Source organism: Xyrauchen texanus, chromosome 30, assembly GCF_025860055.1.
Source record: "Xyrauchen texanus isolate HMW12.3.18 chromosome 30, RBS_HiC_50CHRs, whole genome shotgun sequence".
Lineage (NCBI taxonomy): Eukaryota > Metazoa > Chordata > Actinopteri > Cypriniformes > Catostomidae > Xyrauchen > Xyrauchen texanus.
The window spans coordinates 32,091,025-32,110,741 of record NC_068305.1 but is presented as its reverse complement, the minus strand read 5'-3'; positions in this window follow the sequence as shown (position 1 = coordinate 32,110,741).

Genomic DNA, 19,717 nt, shown 5'->3' with positions numbered 1-19,717 from the left:
CAGTCTAAGTCATGGTTTAAAATGTGTAAACTAAGTAAGTGTTAAGGGCCAGTGTTTAAACAAAGATTTTGTATGAACTGTAAGATTAATGACTTATGTCTTTGAAGTCCATCCTGGATTAACTGCAGAAGTTCACACAGATGCATTGTCCTATGTTAGCTGGCTGATTAAGGTTTTTGTTGGCAATTAATTGATAGTCTATGTATTCCATTTCAAGTGTGTCATCCATCAATAAACAAAGGGGATGCAGGCAGAGATCAATGAGGTGCATCGCTGTTCAACCAGCAGCTCATTTCAGTGAGGTTTGTTGGGGTCCATCCTAAATCCAAGGTTCAGGCAGTGGCATATGAAGGATATGAATCCCGAGGTTGAGACAGGGAAACAAATAAAATAATATTAGCATAGATGCCATTCAATTTATTGCAGAGTTTGCAAAATATTGCAAATGTTTCTGGCTCCAGAAGACCTAACTAAAGCAGCCTAATTGTGAGTTGATTGGTAAATTAGGTGTATGCCTGGCTAAATATATGAGTCTTAATCTAGATTTAAACTGAGTGTTTATGTCTGCATCCTGAACAGTGTTAGGGAGACTATTCCATAGTTTTGGAGCCAAATAGGAAATGGATCTACCTCCTTTTGTGAATTTTGATATTCTAGGAACTATCAACAGTCGGAGTGGGTTGGAGAAGCGACACTAGGGGACCCATTCCAATCTTGCCATGTGCTGAACCGTGTACGTGGACTGCCGATACAGAGGCGGGCAGGGATTCATCCAGTGCCTCGCATCATCTGTACCTGGCTGCACGTACCCTTCCCAAATGCCCCATACGAACATCGGGATCCTTCTAGTTACCCTGTGAGGGGAACAAGGCGATGTTTGCCAACATGGGAACGGGCCAGCCTGGCTGGGCCTCTTTTCTCTCTATGTTTCTCGCATAGAGCAATCACGGCCGGGGCCCTTACACGCATATAGGGAAGGGGGTCTTACCCAGACCCTGCTGAGACCACACCTGCCCTTTTTCTTGGGGAGGAAAAGTGGTAGACACGTCACACGGCCGTCTTGGGACTCGTGTGGAAAGTATGGTGCTGTGGTAGATCCAGCCTCGAAAGGGGGGAGTTGCTACAGCACGGCGACCGGGGCAGCTGTAACTGCCTAAGGGAGACACGGGGGTCCGCTCATAAGGGGACAGAACCGTGGAATTACACACAGGGGGAGTCCGAGCAGGAGGCCTTACCTGTGGAGCACCTATACCAGTACAGGGTAGCCATCAGGGTACCCGCAGTGGCTTGGGTCGGCGAGTTCCTCCGCTGAACCGCGGCTCTACAGATGTCTGCTAGGGAGGTGCCCTTGGACAGTGCCCACGAGGACGCAACACCCCTTGTTGAGTGAGCTCGGACCCGCAAGGGTAGGGGCACGGCCTGGGTGTGATAAGCCAGTGTGATGGCGTCAACAACCCAGTGGGCGAGCCTCTGTTTGGAGACGGCATTCCCTTTCTGCCGTCCCCCAAAGCAGACAAAGAGCTGCTCAGAGCGTCTGGTGCTCTGTGTGTGGTCCAGGTAAATGCGCAGGGCGCGCACTGGACATAGCAACGAAAGGGCTGGGTCTGCCTCCTCCTGGGGCAGCGCTTGCAGGTTCACTACCTGATCTCGGAATGGTGTGGTAGGAACCTTGGGCACATAGCCTGGTTGCGGCCTTAGTATCACAGACGTATCCGTCGGACCGAACTCCAGGCAAGTGTTGCTGACAGAGAACGCTTGCAGGTCCCCGACCCTCTTGATAGAGGCGAGCGTGATCAGCAGGGCCGTCTTAAGATAGAGGGCCCTGAGTCCAATTGATTCAAGCGGCTCGAAGGGGGGTCTCTGGAGTCCTGCCAAGACTACCAAGAGATCCCAGGAGGGAACTAGGCCTGGCCGGGAGGGATTCCACCTCCGGGCGCCTCTCAGGAACCTGAGGATCAGGTCGTGCTTACCCAAAGACTTGCCGTCTACAGGATCGTGGTGGGCGGCAATGGCAGCAACATACACCTTGAGGGTGGATGGGGACAGTCTCCTGTCCAGCCTCTCCTGTAGGAACAGGAGCACTGACTTGATCGCGCATCTCTGCGGGTCTTCGGTTCGGGAAGAACACCAATCTGCGAACGAGCGCCACTTTAGGGCGTAAAGGTGCCTGGTAGAGGGGGCTCTGGCTTGGTTGATTGTATTCACAACGGTCGCCAGTAAGCTGGCTAGCTCTTCCGCATCCTGTCCAGGGACCAGACGTGGAGGTTCCAGAGGTCTGGGCGCGGGTGCCAGAGCGTGCCCCGTCCCTGAGAGAGGAGGTCCTTTCTAAGGGGAATTTGCCAGGGAGGAGCTGTCGCGAGAAGTCTGAGTTCCGAGAACCAAGTCTGAGTGGGCCAGTAGGGGGCCACTAACGTGACTTGCTCCTCCTCCTCTCTGACCTTTCACAGCACCGGTGCAAGAAGGCTCACTGGGGGAAATGCGTACTTGCGCAGCCCCGAGGGCCAGCTGTGTGCCAGTGCGTCTGTCCCGAGGAGAGCCTCTGTTAGGGCGTACCAGAGCGGGCAGTGGGAGGTTTCCTGGGAGGCAAACAGGTCTACCTGGGCCTTGTCAAACTGTTCCCAAATCAGCTGGACTGACTGGGGGTGAAGCCTCCACTCCCCGCCGGGCAGGCGTTGTCATGATAGTGCGTCCGCTACGACGTTGAGCTTGCCGGGGATGTGAGTGGCACGCAGCGACTTGAGTCCATAGGAGGAGACGGCGGGCGAGTTGTGACATGTGGCGGGAGCGTACGCCGCCTTGGCGATTTTATGTACGCCACCACCGTGGTGCTGTCCGATCTCATGAGGACGTGTTTGTCCCGAACTAACGGGAGGAACTTCCTGAGAGCAAGAAGGGCGGTCAGCAACTCCAGGCAGTTGATGTGCCAACGCAGCGGGGCCCCTTTCCAACGGCCCGCTGCTGCGTGCCCGCTGCACACGGCACCCCACCCGGACCGGGAGGCATCGGTTGTGACCAAAACGCATCGGGACACCTGCTGCAGGGGCACTCCTGCCCGTAAAAAGCAGAGGTCTGTCCAGGGTCGGAGTGTTTTGAGGCAGGCGGGGGTGATCCTTACCTGATGCGTGCCGTGGTGCCATGCTTGTCTCGGGACTCGAGTCTGGAGCCAGTGCTGGAGTGGTCTCATATGCATCAACCCCAGCGGCGCGACCACCGCTGAGGACGCCATATGCCCCAGGAGCCTCTGGAAAAGTTTTAGAGGGACCACTGTGCCTGGCTTGAAGGAAGCAAGGCAGTCCAGCACCGACTGAGCACGCTCGCTCGTGAGACGTGCTGTCATCGAGACTGAGTATAACTCCAACCCGAGAAAAGAGATGCTCTGAACCGGAGTGAGCTTGCTCTTTTCTCAGTTGACCTGAAGCCCCAAGCGGCTGAGGTGCCGGAGCACCTGGTCTGTGTGTGTGCATAGTAACTCTCGAGAGTGTGCTAGGATGAGCCAGTCGTCGAGGTAGTTGAGAATGCGGATGCCGGCTACTCGTAGCGGTGCAAGGGCCGCCTTTGCGACCTTCGTGAAGACGCGAGGGGACAGAGACAGGCCGAAGGGGAGGACTTTGTACTGAAACGCCTGGCCGTCGAACGCGAACCGTAAGAAGGGTCGGTGTCGCGGCAGAATTGAGACGTGGAAGTACGCGTCCTTCAGGTCTACCGCTGCGAACCAATCTAGATGCTGAACACCAGCCAGAATATTTCTCTGCGTGAGCATTTTGAATGGGAGTTTTAACAAGGCCCGATTGAAAACTCGCAGGTCCAGGATTGGTCGTAAGCCGCTGCCTTTCTTGGGTACAATGAAGTAAGGGCTGTAGAAACCCTTCCTCATTTCGGTTGGAGGGACGGGCTCTACCGCGCCCTTGGCTAAGAGGGTCGCGATGTCCGTGTGCAGGGAACTGGCATGCTCGCTGTGTACTGCGGAAAGCGGACGCTCCTGAAGGGGGCGGAGCCGGGCAAACTGAATTGCGTAACCGAGTCGAATGGTCCGGTGCAGCCAGCGTGACACGTTGGGAAGCGAAAACCACGCTTCCCAGCTCTGCGCTAGGGGCACCAAAGGGACGAGTATTTTGGACGTACCCGGCGGGGCTCCCAGCGGGGCGGAACAGGTAATGCAGCATCGGGCGGCTTCGTTGCGGCCTGAGGCTGAGGTGCTGAGAATAGACTCAAAGCACTTACCTTGCTCCGCGTGCCCGGCAGGGGGCGGGTTCGTGACTGAGGAGGAGGTCTGATGTTGGCATCCTCTGGACTCGTCTGAACCGGCCGGCCGGGGGACAGTTGTGGGCAGGCGGAAGGCGGGATCGCCGCGTCCGGTGTACCGGGACTGTCGTAATCTGAAAGCAGATTGCCGTGAGAACGGCATTTGCGGGCCAGGTGACCCAGAGGCAAAGGGAATAGGTCTTACCACCTCCGGAGCTAACGTCTTCGGCTCTGGGTCGACTGTCTCAGGAACGCTTGGGAGCCTTCCGGGTCCTAGAGGGGGTTCGTGAGACAGGGGGCGTATGCCACCCGCGGGTGCTCGATGCTGGGGCTGAGAGCTGGGCCCGGTTGGGGCGGAGCAGGAGCTGGTTTCTTCGCCGCAGGGGGCCCTCGGCGCAGCAGACGGGCAGGGCCCGTAGCGGCAGGTGTGCAGCGGGGCATGATGTGAGAGATGGCCTCCGTCTGCTTCTTCACCGCGGAGAACTGTTGGGCGAAGTCCTTGATGGTGTCGCCGAAAAGGCCAATCTGGGAGACAGGTGGCATGACGTCAGCTCATCATGCACCTCTGGGAAAAACGGGACCGGGGGGATGCGTGGCCGCGAACGGCGCACTGCCCCCAGGAACCGGTCATCCAACCGTGAAGGCTGTGGGGAGGATGGAGGGTTCCAATCCAACCCCACGCTCACGGCGGCCCGGGAAAGCATGTCAGACATCTGAGTGTCGGCCTCAGCCTGGGCCTGCTGGCCCGAAGGCGGCAGTCCAGGGGAGTCCTCGGCATCAGACATCACACTCTCTGATGCAGCGGCGAGCTCATCTGCTTCGGGCTCGGGAGGATAGACAGCCGGGCCGTGAGGCGAGCCGCTATCGCCGCGAGTGTAGACAGGGACCAGCGAGCATGTCGGGGAACGGGAGGTTCGCGGGGGGCTACCCGTGAAACTGCACCCGCTGCCGCCCCCAAATCGCCCCCAGCGCCAACCGCATCGTCCTCAATTCCGTGGGAAGAAGGAGCAATGCGGGGTGCAGCTGGGGTGGCTTGCTCTCTGTTGAAAGCAAGCCGCGACCGCAACGTCGTCATGGTCATGTTCTCGCAGTGAGAACATGAGCCATCCACAACGCCGCCTCAGTGTGATCGCGGCCCAAACACACGAGACAGCGTCTGTGGCCGTCTGAAGCGGAGAGCACTCTATCGCGATCCAGGAACAACACAGGGGCGGAAGGGCATCTTGAAAAAGACGCGCCCTGAAAAGGACGCTCAACGCCGCTGTGTTTTGCTCTTTTAGAGAAAGTCACTCTTTTAAGGGAAATAACTCTTTTAATACACAGTATGTGTGTGTGTCTGCGCAGTCGAGCTCAGGGGCAACAATGCACGCCGTGCAAAGTAGGAGAAAGCCGCTGTTGTCGCCGTCAAATCCAACAGCATGCAGATCGTCAGAGGAAACAGGAACGTAATAGTGGTGTGTAACTCGCAGCAAACTGCAGACAGACCATCGGCTCCGAAGAAATTTTCTGAATGAACTCCCGTATTTGCGCCGCTTAAATACCCGTATGTCCGGGGGCGGGACATGCAAATACTGGCTGCCAACTCTCATTGGCCTTTATTCATAGATCAGAGGTGGATATCGGCGCTCAAGAGAGACCCCTAGTGTCGCTTCTCCGACACAATGTGGAGAGAGCGACAGAAGGGGAACTCTGTATTTTGTTGGAATCTGGCCATCTAATCCTTGATTTCACTGATACACGCATAATTGATAATTGTACAATTTTGTCAGCTTTAGAAGAAATATGAAGTCGGGTATCGTTGGCATAACAGTGGAAACTTATTCCATGATTCCTGATAATTTCTCCCAGGGGAAGCATATATAAGGAGACAAGCAGAGGCCCTAAAACTAATCTCTGTGGCACTCCATACTCAACTTTTGTTTGATTTGATAATTCCTTGGTTACACATACAAAGAGGTAGCTGTCTAATAAATAGGACCTGAACCATGCTAATGCAAGTCAACTAAAGCAACATAATTATCCAGCCTATTCATGAGAACGTTGTGATCTATGGTGTCGAAGAGGGTACTAAGCTCTAAAAGCACTAGAAATGAAATGCAGCCACGATCAGATGATAAGAGCAAGTCATTTGTAACTCTGATAAGTGTAGTCTCTTACTGTGATTAAAACTGTTCACATATACCATTTCTCTGTAGAAATGAACATAGTTGGGAGGACACTACCTATTCTAGAATTTTTGACACAAATGGGAGATTTGAAATCAGTCTATAATTAGCTAATTTGCCAGAATCAAGCTGTGGCTTCTTAATAAGCAGTTTGATAACTGCCATTGTAAAGTTTTTTGGGACATGTCGTAAGTATAGTAAGGAGTTAACAATATTAAGTTCTGAGATTACAGGGAATACCTCTTTTAAGAGCTTAGTTGGTATTGGATCTACCATTCATGTTGTGGCTTTTGTTAAGTCTTGTTAGTTCTTCATGACCTATGACAGTGAAGGATTGAAGTTGCTCATGAAGAAAATGATGAGACACTGTCTGGGGTGCTGTGACAGTTGACTGCATTATTCCAATTTTATTTCTGATTATTTCTATTTTATCAGTAAAAAAAACATGAAGTCATTACTATGGTGCTGCAACTGAATATCTGGTACAGTCGAGGGTTTATTCTTAACCAATTTAGCCACAATACTGACTAAACACATGGGATAGTTGTGGTTATTGAGTATGCTGACCTGGCAGCTTTTAGTGCCTGTCTGTAGCTACAGACACTATCTTTACATGCACAGCACAATACCTCTAATTTTGTCTTGTTCCACTTGCGCTCCATTTTCCAAGCTGCTCTTTTGAGAGCATGAGTGTGATCATTGTACCATGGTGCAGGGCTTTTTTCTTTAATTTTGTTTACCTGATTTCTTCTAAAGAAGCACACTTTATGATACCACATTTGTCAGATTTTATAGGTGATTTTAAATATGATATTGTTACTTAAGCATAGCCAAATGTTTTGGAAATGTACAACTTTTTCCATTCAAGAATATTGGAATTGTCCTTTTCAAGCCTGCTACCTAGATAAAAAATAGCTGCCTAATAGCATTGCCAAGATAGCTGATAGCTGAACTTACTTGCCTTTGTAACCCCTTTAAATTTAGTTAGTTAACAGACTCTTAATTTGAAGGAAAAAGGTAGTAACTACTATTCTCCACTAGTGGGGGTGTTTTTCTCCGTGACGAGAGAAATAATAGGAAAAAACCGAGAGAAAGAGCGGAGAAAGAAAAAGATGATTCAGAGTGTAAATATTTTAAAAGAGAGTGATAGAGTTTGAGGAAAAAAAAGTTTTAAGTTCTTTTCTAGTGAAATCCGGGGGGAAGAAACATATTTTTATACGTTTACTTCGAGGAACTCCGGTAGTTTTGTTTTTTTTCCTTCTTCTTGTTTCCTGTTGATATGTACTCCTTGAGTTGATCGTGGACGAGTGAACGGCGAGCCAACAGTGTCTAGTTGATGTCACAATATGTCTTCCTCTGGATCCTTAACCTGTCCTCAAACAGATAAGGGAATAGCACACACATATACTTCGGATACTTGGAGTGAAATTGAGTTTAAAACTGCCCGGGTAGTAATTCTTCTGTCACGTGACTACCTCTGCTTCTATTTTTTTACTTCAATATTTCTTCAGACTTTATAAAAAAAAAGACAATTGACAACACAAGGAAAACACTTTCTGAACTGTGTTTCGGGAACCATTTATTTCATATATAATACTAAACAGGCCTGATTTTATTTTTTTTTGTTTTGTTTTATGTATTTGCATGTTTACAAATATTGAACTGGTACCAATACAGCCATTTTTTGTTATTTCACAAGCTGTAGTGAAATTGCTGTCTCAAATCCTCCTTACGAACCTAAACATTAACTATATTACTGTGCCAATTCAACCTGATCAGTTAATTTAGAGTCCTACACTAGAGTGATGCAACGTGTTACACCTTGAAGGGATTTTGTCCCATCTTTCATTGCTTGAATAATCTCACCCAAAATGTATAACATTGTTTGAGCTAGTTCATAGAAATCAGCCTACGATTGGCTCTCTATCAAATCAAATATATATATATATATATATATATATAGAGAGAGAGAGAGAGAGAGAGAGAGAGAGAGAGGCAAGGGGACAAAAAGTATCTGCTGGCTGGTAATCCCATAAAAGTCCATTAGATCTTAAGAGACACAAATGCTCCATTATGTCTGGAATGGGGAAATTAGCCGTCCATCAAGTAGACAACAAGAGCAAACTGATCAGTTATCAGAGAGTGCTGCCCCGCTCTCATCTGTCTCGCAAGGCTTTCACTGTTTATGGAAGTCCAATTATGCCCTCTGACAAGTTGCAGTGACAGCATGGCTGCCACATTCAAGCATTAGCTCCTATGTTATTAATGCATTAGTCATTAATTTGGGCAGAGAATGACTTTATAACAAGCTCAGCCGAAAAGGACTCTCCAAGTCTCCAATGCCTCATCAGATTCACAAGCTTTAAGTGAATTAAGCCAGGCCATCAAACATCACCCAACTTCTTATTGTCTCTTCCAAGAATCTGTGTTTCAGATGAAAGGGTGAATTTGTATTGTTGTTTTCATTTTCTGACAGTTCCGTCACCTGTCACCCAGTCAGTTTACATAAAAACTGCCCTGACACAGTCTGACTGCCCAGAATACTCTCCGTTGATATAAAGCTTGAACGATATTCGCTGCTTTAGTCCCACTGTGTGCATGAATTTAATCCCGTCATTAAAAAGTGCATTCTGAGATCACAAGATCACCTGTAGGACTTTGAACCAGCCAGTAATGCAAAGGTTTTGAATTGGATGCTTAAACAAAACAGACAATGCATGCTCAAAAAAACATGTTGAGCCTTTTTAGTTTGCTTGCAAATGCTTAAATTGTGAGATAGTCCAAATGGGAAAAAAAACACAACTCACTCTCATTCCTCCATAATAGGCAGAGATGTGCGAGATGTTTTTTTTGTGTGTTTTTGGGCATGTCTACTAAACAACAGAGAGTTAAAATTCAATAATATATTTGGCATATCTGGTACTCTAAAGAAAACATTATGTCAGTCTCAACAGAACACGAGGGTAAGGGGTTTCCACATGACCAAAATGCAGTGGCGAAGCCTGGCATAGGGGATATAGGCCACTGCGTTGGGCAGCAATGCTCTCTATGGCGGCATGACGGGGTACCTGCTCAACAACACCAGCACAGAGCTCGCAAGATCGCAATGAGAGAAAGGTGCCCCGAGTTGTTTCTCACAGGCTACCAAGCCTTAAAGGCGTACTATGTTTAGGATTATGGATGTTCATAATATATTCTTATATTCTGAACAAACATAAGAAAACCATGATCAACATTACAGGTACACCATGACAAAGGATCACCTCAGTGGTCTTGTGAAAATTAGAATCAACCATGTCAATATCATACGTATTGAATTTTCTTTTTACATTTTTTTTATATTGCTCTGTTTTGTTCCTATTGTTTTCCTTTTTCTTTCTCTCCCGTCTCTTTCTCTCTTTCACAGGATTGGACCAATCGTGATAACTCCCTACCTATGATTGGTAGTATATGTGACCGGAAGAATAAAAGACTCTGCTACTCCTGTAGAGGGGGCTCTGCTCAATTTTTTGGGACTTCCTGTTGAACCATTTTATACCTGTTAGACTGGAGTGCTTTGCCTGATCCCTAGCTTGTCTGCTTGATTGTTTGTTTGCTATGTGCTCCATTGTTCATTGTTAAAGATAATGTTACTGTAATACATTTAGTAAATAATTGTAAATATATGTAGCTTAGCCACATATGTAGCTTAGCCACACCCATTTCTTTGGTAAATATACATTTTCTTATGTTATTTTTACATTTTTTTGCTAGTTAGTGAGGTTATTAAATGTATTTTATTTCTCTATTCTTTTGTTAGGCAATTTAGTTTCTGTTGGGAGTTAGGTTGGAGTAAGATAATTTGGCCTTTGCTCACCGCTGAAATTATTCCACCCCTGTGGACTTTGTAAATAAAAGGCTTAATCTAGGGGCTAATCCGGGATAATTTTCCAAAATAATTTAGGGAATTTATTTTCTTTTTGTAGTCAGTTTTGGGTTTTCTGGTAGTTTTGTGTTTATCGGTGAAAGAAAGTGTAAATATGGCTTCAAAATTTGACTGATTTGTTTACAATGAATACATACTTAGAACAGTTTGAATAATGTAGGAAAGATGACCTCATTTGCGTTACTGAGTTTTTTATATAGCAGTCTCACGTTCTGCAGCTAAACGGGAGATTACAAATTTTATATGAAGCTCTCGTGAGTCAAAATATTCTGCCTGAGGAAGATGAGGTTTCAGGTGTTGCCACAGAAACTGACGCACCAGTGCTTTTGGCAGATGCTAAGACATTTCTGGTGCCTCAGGGCATAGATCCTGGTGGTTCTCCTCCTCCTCAGGATGACCCTTTGATGGCTGTATGCCTCAAGGAGCTGGAGATCGAGCTAAGCATATAGGAGTATGACAATCAAAAGTTACAGGTTTGAGCATACTAGCTTGAGACAGAAAGCCTGCTCAAGCTAAAAGAGCTGGAGCTGCTTGCTTTGAAAAAGCAAGATCTGCCCCTGTTCCAGTGCACCGAAAGTTGATGGTCGACTCTCCTGCTCCTCCTGTGCCTGTAAGTAGCTCATCTCCTATACCTTTTCCATGTGCTGCACCTCGTAATCCTCCAAAGGAGGTCTTTGATGTTAGTCGGCATTAGGGTTGGAGCAGTATACCGGTTTCGCGGTATACCACGGTATGAAGATCTCACCTGCGTGTGTGCATCTCCTTTTCTCCTCGACTGTCTGTCAGACTCATCAACTTGCCCCCACACACACAATAAAAATATAACCTTTAAATAAAACCTTATAGTTTAGTATTACTCATTAAATTAGGAGATAAGGGATGTTATCGGATAACAAAAAAAGTAATATCGTAATATATTATTACAATTTAAAATAACTGTTTTCTATTTTAAAATGTAATTTACTCCTGTGATGCCAAGCTGAATTTTCAGCCTCATTACTTTTGAACGGCAGTTTATATACGAGTATGCTTAAGTTGTTTTAAAGCTGAATATATTGTGTATATGAATAAGTATTGTAAGAATTATACATTAGATAAATAATATTTATAATACATAAATAATTATATTACTATATATAGAATTGTAAGAATTGTAAACAATAAGCTTCATTTCACTAAATTTTACATTTACGTAACTGCTGCTAATAGTTAATAGTTCATTGACCCATTGTGCGGTGCGAGCTGGAAATCACCTGTCACCAGCCTGTCTCTGTACTATCTGAAAAGTCATAAATATGACATTAGTTACCATGAGATTAGTGAAAACAATGAACATGAGGTAACATAAAAAGGCAACAGAAACCCTAGCCTGAAATAAGTTGAGGCAAATAACGGTAAGCTGAACACTAATCCTCAAATATTAGCTGATTTGATCTTTAAAAAAACAACATCGCTGTAACAACATACTCATGCTACATACATATGTCGGTGTGTTACATAAATATATAAAATAAATGCATTTATTGACTACTAATTACCAGAAATCGCAGTTCTGTCACTCTACTCTAACAGTTTGAAATGCCCGCCAAAGCACTTCCTGGAACTATCTGAAGTCTACGTGAATCATGTGACAATCAAGCATTTAGAACTTCCGTTGTCGCAACTCTCTCTCTATATGGCTCTGGCCGAATCGTACCTCTGAACCTGAGAAAAGGCCAATGTCAAGTTGGCAGACAGAATTTGCATGCCCCGCCCCGGACATACGGGTATAAAGGGAAGCGGGGCAGCGAATGCCAGTCAGAATTTTTCTTGGGAGCCGAATGTTTGTGTAGCAAGCAGCTGAGTTTCACTCCTGTTCCACTCACCGCTACCAGCGACAAGCATTGCTGTTGGATCCGCACGGCGCATTTCCAGCTGGCGTCTCTCTCTCTGCACGCTGTGCAGTTCACGCCCCTGGGCGCTTCGACAGCACTTTCTTTCTGTTTAAAAGAGTGTCTCCTCAAAGAGTTGTATTTCCTCTAAAAGAGTCTGAGTTTAACACTCACAAAAGAGCAATACACAGCAGCGTTGAACGTCCTTTTCAAGACGTGTCTTTTTCAAGATGCCTTTCCGCCTCTGTGTAGTTTCTGGATGCAGTGATTTCTCTCCACTTCTGGCGGTCATAAAAGCTGCCTGGCGTGCCTGGGCTGCGATCACACGCAGACAGCATTTTATGAATATTTAATGTTCTCAGTGCGAGAACATAGCCATGGCAACATTGCGGTCGCGGCTTTCTTTTCTCACGTGCAAAGCCACTTCAGCCGCCCACCGCGTCGTTCCTGGCAGGACCACTCCCCTCTAGAGCCTGTAGGACGACGTCATCACTGACCTCCAAAGCCTACAGCGTCGCCGGACAGGCAAGTCCGAGGCAAGTACGTCTTGATCCGTTCAGACACCACCACGGTAGCGTACATAAATCGCCAGGGCGGCGTGCACTCTCATCATGTGTCACAACTCGCCCGCCATCTCCTCCTTTGGATCCAGCCACGACTCAAGTCACTGCTCGCCAATCACATCCCTGGTAACCGCAACACGAAGCGGATGCGCTGTCGTGACAGGTTTCACCCAGCGGAGAGTGAAGGCTCCACCCCCAGGTGGTCTGGTTCATAGGGGACTGATTTGGCAAGGCACAGATAGATCTCTTTGCCTCCCAAGACAACTCCCACTGACAGGAGCCCCTCTCGGGACAGACATGCTGGCACACAGCTGGCTGCGCAAGTACGCATTCCCCCCAGTGAGCCTTCTTGCATCGGTGCTGTGCAAGATCAGGGAGGACAAGGAACAGGTCATCCTGGTGCCCTACTGGCCCACCTGCACCTGGTTCTCGGATCTCACGCTCCTCGCGAAAGCCCCTCCATGGAAAATTCCCCTGAGGAAGGACCTTCTTTCTCAGGGACGGGGCATCCTCTTGCATCCGCACCTAGACCTCTGGAATCTCCACGTCTGGCCCCTGGATGGGATGTGGAAGATCTAGTGTATCTACCACCTGCTGTCATAGACACGATCAACCAAGCCAGAGCTCACTCCACCAGGACACTCTATGCCCTAAAGTGGCACTTGTTCTCGAATTGGTGTTTTTCCCAAGCTGAAGACCTGCATAGATGCGTAGTTCGGTCAGTGCTTCTATTCCTGCAGGAGAGGCTGGAGGGGAGGCTGTCCTCCTCCATCTTGAAGGTGTATGTAGCTGCTCTCAAGACTGAATCCTCCCTGGCCTAGCCTGTTCCCCTCTTGGGATCTCTCAGTGGTCCTCTCAGACGACCCTCCTGGTCGCGTTAGCCTCCATCAAGAGGGTTGGAGACCTGCAAGTGCCCTCTGTCAGCGACACCTGCCTGGAGTTCGGTCTGGCACTTTCTCACGTTATCCTGAGACCCCGACCAGGCTACGTGCACGAGGTTCCTACGACCCCTTTCAGGGACCAGGTCGTGAACCTGAAAGCGCTGCCTCTGGAGGAGGCTAACCCAGCCCTTTCATTGCTGTGTCCAGAGCTTAAAATGTTCTGAGCAGCTCTTTGTCTACTTTGGCAGACAGCGGAAAGGGAATGCCGTCTCCAAACAGGTTAGCCCACTGGGTCGTTGATGCTATTGCCTTAGCTTATCACACCCAGGCCACACCCTGGGTGAGATAGGCTGAGGGTTGAGTCAGAGGGTTGAGTCGGTCTCGTCCTGTGTTTTGTCAGGTCTGAGCTGGTAGAACTCGTAACGCGGCACAACACAACTCTGGCCCGCAAATTCAGCGGAGCAATACGCGGCCAGACCCACTATGAGTTTCAATGCTCTCTACTGGGGTCGGGCTCCATGGGCATAGTTTCCTCTCCAGGCTAACTCCCCGTGATGTATTTTCAGCAGTACGGTCCCCCTTGTGAGTGGACCCGCATTTTCCCTGGGCAGACCCGCTGCCCCGGCCGCCGTGCTTGTAGAGTCCCCCCTCATTAGGCTGGACCTTCCACCGTGCCATATCCCACGTCCGGCTTCACAACCCTCATGGTGTATTTGCCACACAGTACCTCCCCCTAAAACTGGGCAGGGCGTGGCCTCCGCAGGGTCTTTCCCTCCTGAAAGATTAGGAAATTTGTGGACCGGACCGCTAACTTGCCACCGGCCTCACCTATAGCCCTGGCACGCCAGCGCTGATGAGTTCTGAAGACGCCCTCTTAGGCCTCTTCCACAATCTCTAAATCTGCCCCCTGCCGGGTGTGCAGAGCAGGGTAAGGGCTTCGAGTCTTCTCTCAGCACCCTAGCCTCGGGACATCCTCCTGCTCCCGACATGCTATCTCCTGCTCCCCCCGAAAAAGACCGCCTTCCCCGACTTAAGATAGGCCCAAGTCGCTTTTTGTCCTATGTGAGAGACATTGTGAGAGAGAAGGCCGCTAGGCATGTAACACCTTTTTCCCCCCTCAGGGGTGCGGGAAACCTAAGGTTTGTATGCAAAAAAAGAAAAAAAGGAGTTGGGGGCATTGGGGAGGGCCCCATGCAGCCGGCACAGGCGCCTCTAGGACTCAATAGCCTGCTGTGCACCTGTTTCGACAGTCACATAACACGGTCAGTGAGTGGCGCTTTTCTATGGCGCCACTTCATTCGACATAACGTCAAGTGAGTGACAAAAGGGGAATGTCATGGTTACTGTCGTAACCTCCGTTCCCAGAGGGAGGGAACAAGAATTTGTGTCCCTCCTGCCACAGCACTAGACCTAGCACTGTAAATGGCCGTGCTTCATTTTCGGCTCCTCAGTGCAAAATCCTGACTGGCATTCGCTGCCCCGCTTCCCTTTATACCCGTATGACCGGGGCGTGGCATGCAAATTCTGTCTGCCAACTTGACATTGGCCTTTTCTCAGGTCCAGAGGTACGATTTGGCATCCAAGGAAGACCCCTTGTGTCACTTCATTTGACACAATGTCTCAGCTAACTTGCCAAAATGTGTCCATTACCAAAATTAACTAGTAAAAACAAACTTAGTAAAAACATAAAAAAACGGAATCCACTTCATACAAAGTGTCCGGATATTAGTTTTTATTACATAAGTCGGGCCTACCATGTATCCCCAAATTGAATCAAAGCCTACTGATCATGTGTTTACTATATAATTAGACAGATGCAGACAACAGCCGTTTCCCGGCAGCAGACTGTGGTAGAGACATTGAGAGGGAGTGTGGATAAAGAATGGGTGCCCGCAGAGTTTGTAAGGTAGCTTCTCACTGCTGTGAGGCAGAAATGACCCCTGCCTCACTGCTATTCTGACACGGCAAATGCTCCACGCATGGCTTCTCTCAGGAAGAGGGAAGCAGAGCCGCTTTTGATGACCACAAACCTTTAATTAGCCATCAGGGCTGAAGCTGGCCCAGCAATGAGGCACATCCCTTACCTGCCTGCCCTTGCTCTACAGCTGTTTCTCCAGTGACGGGTAACTAAAACAAGAGCTCATCACCAAGCCTTACTAACTGTTATTAATGAACATACTGGTAAGAACTCAGCTTTGATATTTGACTGCACACTTTGAAAATTTTTGTTCCTGATGAAAAGCAGTTATTTGTGTTTAAGAAAGGTTTCAATTGTCATTAAAGGAATAGTTTACCCAAAAATTGCATTCTGCCATTATTTGCTAACATTCATGTAATTCCAATGTATGCTTTAAATTTTTCCATGAATTAGAAAAGAAGACTTTTAAAGAATTTACACATTATTCACTGGAAAATTTTCCCTTCCTACGTAGCTGTCAATTTAACTTTCAAACTGAAACTTAAAAAAATAAATATGTTTAGCTTCAGTACCATCAAAGCACTCATGACACATCTGATTTGCCATGTTTGAATGACAACGTAAGCGTAAATTAGATTTGTGAGCTCCAACAAAAGGGAAGATTTTCAACTTAAATGTCTCTCTATTCCACACTAAAAGCTATAGTGGAACTTCAGAAGACTTGGAATAAAATTGAATGGACTCATTTTATGGTATTTTAAAAGTGTTTTTTTCTTAATATTATTATTTTTGGAGCTTGACAGCCACAATTACCACACTGTAAAAAAGTGCTAACATAAAATAATTTCTTTAAGGAGCTATTTGTACTTGACCTAATCCAAAAACTTTTGTTGCTGTAACCTAATGTAGTCAGCTTGATTCACTAATGTTAAATGATAGTTTTGACTTGATTCAAACCAGGTCATTTAGATATTACCATTTAGATTACCATAACATATTTTCAGTGTATGAAAAATAATAACATAAATGTTTTAAACGATATGAGGGTGTAAAAATTATGGAATTTACAGTAAATGTTTAGGTAAGCCATTCCTTTAATTTAAGGAACTACACTATATTTCAAGAACAATACATATAGCTGCCCTAAGGAGGGAAAGTTGCAAAACTGTTGCTTGGCCACTGTTTAAGGTAAGGGCATAATGGCAACCCAAAGCAATACAATCATTCTTAACTCTATACAAACTTTAGGTTCAATGAGAACAATAACTTTTAAAAAAAGACTTCATTCCATAATGCAATGTTCAGAAAGAGTTGTTGTCTGACCCAAACTATTTTGCCTATTTTGTCTTTTCATGGTGTTTTTTTTTTATTTGATTTATCTTTATAATTTTTTATACAAATACCGTCATCATGCCCTGTCTGTTCTAACACTTTGTCCTCTTTTGCGTATTGCACAACCATCAACTGGCACTATACAAGACCTAGATAATAAGGGCTTGAGATCACTATTAAATCTGATGGATGAATAGGTTAAGCAATGCTCAAATGCTCCTTGTGAATCACTAAAGCAGATGTTACATGAAAGCAGGAACATGTTGATCTGAATAATGATGTTGATATGCGTTTGCTGCTTTGATACTAGGTGCCCTTATTTTGTAGTACCAAGTTATATTACGTAAAATCAATAATTCTGAGCTTTACATGTGACTTGATCATTAGAACACTGATCACATGCAAAATAATTTATTTTTGTGCTTGGTTTCCTTTGGGTAATTTGTTTATCCATTTTATTTTAAACAACCAACAGCCTTAAGCTTACTTCACAGCCACGCACGTTTGTGTATATATATATATATATATATATATATATATATATATATATATATATATATATATATATAATGGAGATTTATTATGAGGGCTTGTTTAAGGACCCGTCAATTTACACCTAGCGTCAGACTTTTTTTAAAGTTTTTTTATTAATGCTTACAAAACTTTTAAATCTAGAGCCAAGAGGTATAGTAAAACAAACAACAACAAAAAGGAAAATAAATAAATAAACAGTTTAATAAATATATCAAATTGTTTACATATTTCAATACACTTTACAGCTTTCTTGGAAATTGTTCTTAGGTATTGCTGAACTTCTGAATTAAAAATTAAAATGTATGGTTTATAACCACCATACTTACATTTATGAATACTAAACTTTGCCAACAAAAGCAGAACATTAATCAAATAATATTCCTTATGAAGAGACATGTCATAGCTAAAAAAAACCCTGAATAAAACATTTTCAAAAAAAAAGTTGAAAGCTGGGAATAATATGATCTCTAACAATCTTGCAGAAATCAGACCAAAGACAAGTCGAGTTGGGACAACTCCAAAATATATGAAAAAATGTTTCCTCCTGCAGACCACAAAATGTACAGAATATATCGACATCACAATTAAATCTCTCTACAAGAAAATAATTAGTGAGGTAGTACTTATAAATAAGTTTGAAAGAAATTTCTTTGATTTTATTCATGATTAAATATTTATAGGTAATTTCCAAATTTTGTACCATCTCAATCCAGCGTCAGACATGCTTGTGTAGTGTCTCGGGTGCGTTGCATCATAAACATAAAATGTTTAGGTCACTGTTTCAAGTTAAATATAGTTTAATACTCAATCTTTAAACACATCTTGAGATACCTTAGTTCGCATTTGCGCTCCTTCAAGTGTTTTGAACGCAAGAACGGGTTGTTCTGCCTACTGAAGTGTTTTCTTCACTGTATAAACTGTGCATTGCTCATACAGCTGAAATTTCACTTACTGCCCTCTGGAGTAAACAGGTGGTACTACAAGCTTGCATTTCTCAGGACTCTTCCTTACTATGGTCCGGGGGCGCATTGCGATTAAATGTGTAAATTTTTGTTAACGTGTTATTTTTGGTAAAATTAATCGCACTGAATTAACGCATTACATCGACAGCTCAAATATATATATATATATATATATATATATATATATATATATATATATATATATATACATGGACTATATATGCCACAATACTCCAATTCTGATTTCATGGGGTGTTAATTTATTCAAACAGTGAAATGGGAAAATCAACACTATCCTGAAGATCACATTTATGACAATGAATCATAAACTAGGCAGTCAGAAAATTCATGAAAAGAAGTGTATACAAGTGTTATAGGCATTGCAGTCCTCTTCTGGTGAAATTCTACTCTAGACAGGCACCACAATGCAAATGTCAATCTAAAAGTGAGGCTTCTCCCACTTGTGACCACAATATGTTAGGACAGCTGGTTGATCTGAACACACTGGGTGTCATGGAAAGGCTTCTCAGCCAGCATGGACCAGCTCAGAAAACCACACAGGCCAGCACCAAAAACACGTGTTCCTGACAAGCTGTATCACAATATCACATTGGTTGGTTTCTTCCCGACAGTGCTAATTTTGGATGTATTTTCATCAGTTTGGATGTAAAAAGGAACTTGATAACCAACCGTCTTACTACAAAACCCTTTTAGACCCTCTGTCCATTCCAATGCACATCACTTTTCTCTGGTGTTTGAAGGTTTTTGTCATTTAGTGCCACCCAAATCACAGAGAATTATTAGATTAGATGCTGCTAAGTCGAACTATGAGTGTCATTACACACATTGTTACCTTTTGAACAACAAAAAAAATCTTTCTTAAATAAAGTATGGAGGTATGTAACGCAAGGCTAAAACAAACAAACAAACAAACAAAAAGTCATAATTCCCCAATACCCATTGTAAATGGACACCAGAAATAACTATTAAAACTTGGGTTGGGAAATATAAAGCATTCAATTCTGCAAATAATATTGTGTGTTTAAAGCATTTATCAAAAGTAGAGCAATTAATGCAGTATTCGTTTATTTGTATTTTTTTTATTATTTTACTTTTTTTACTTTCTGAAACTTCACGCATAGGAGAAAGGTGGCCAGTTGTTCTGGCAGGATACTTAGCCTTACAGGCTCCGATAAGAGTGGAGGCAGGGTAAGGGTATCTGCAGGAGCAAACACTGGCACATATGTATAATGTACATTTGTGCACATCATTCATTATGTGCGATGCATGTCCCGATCATAATAAAAACTATTGACTGTACAGA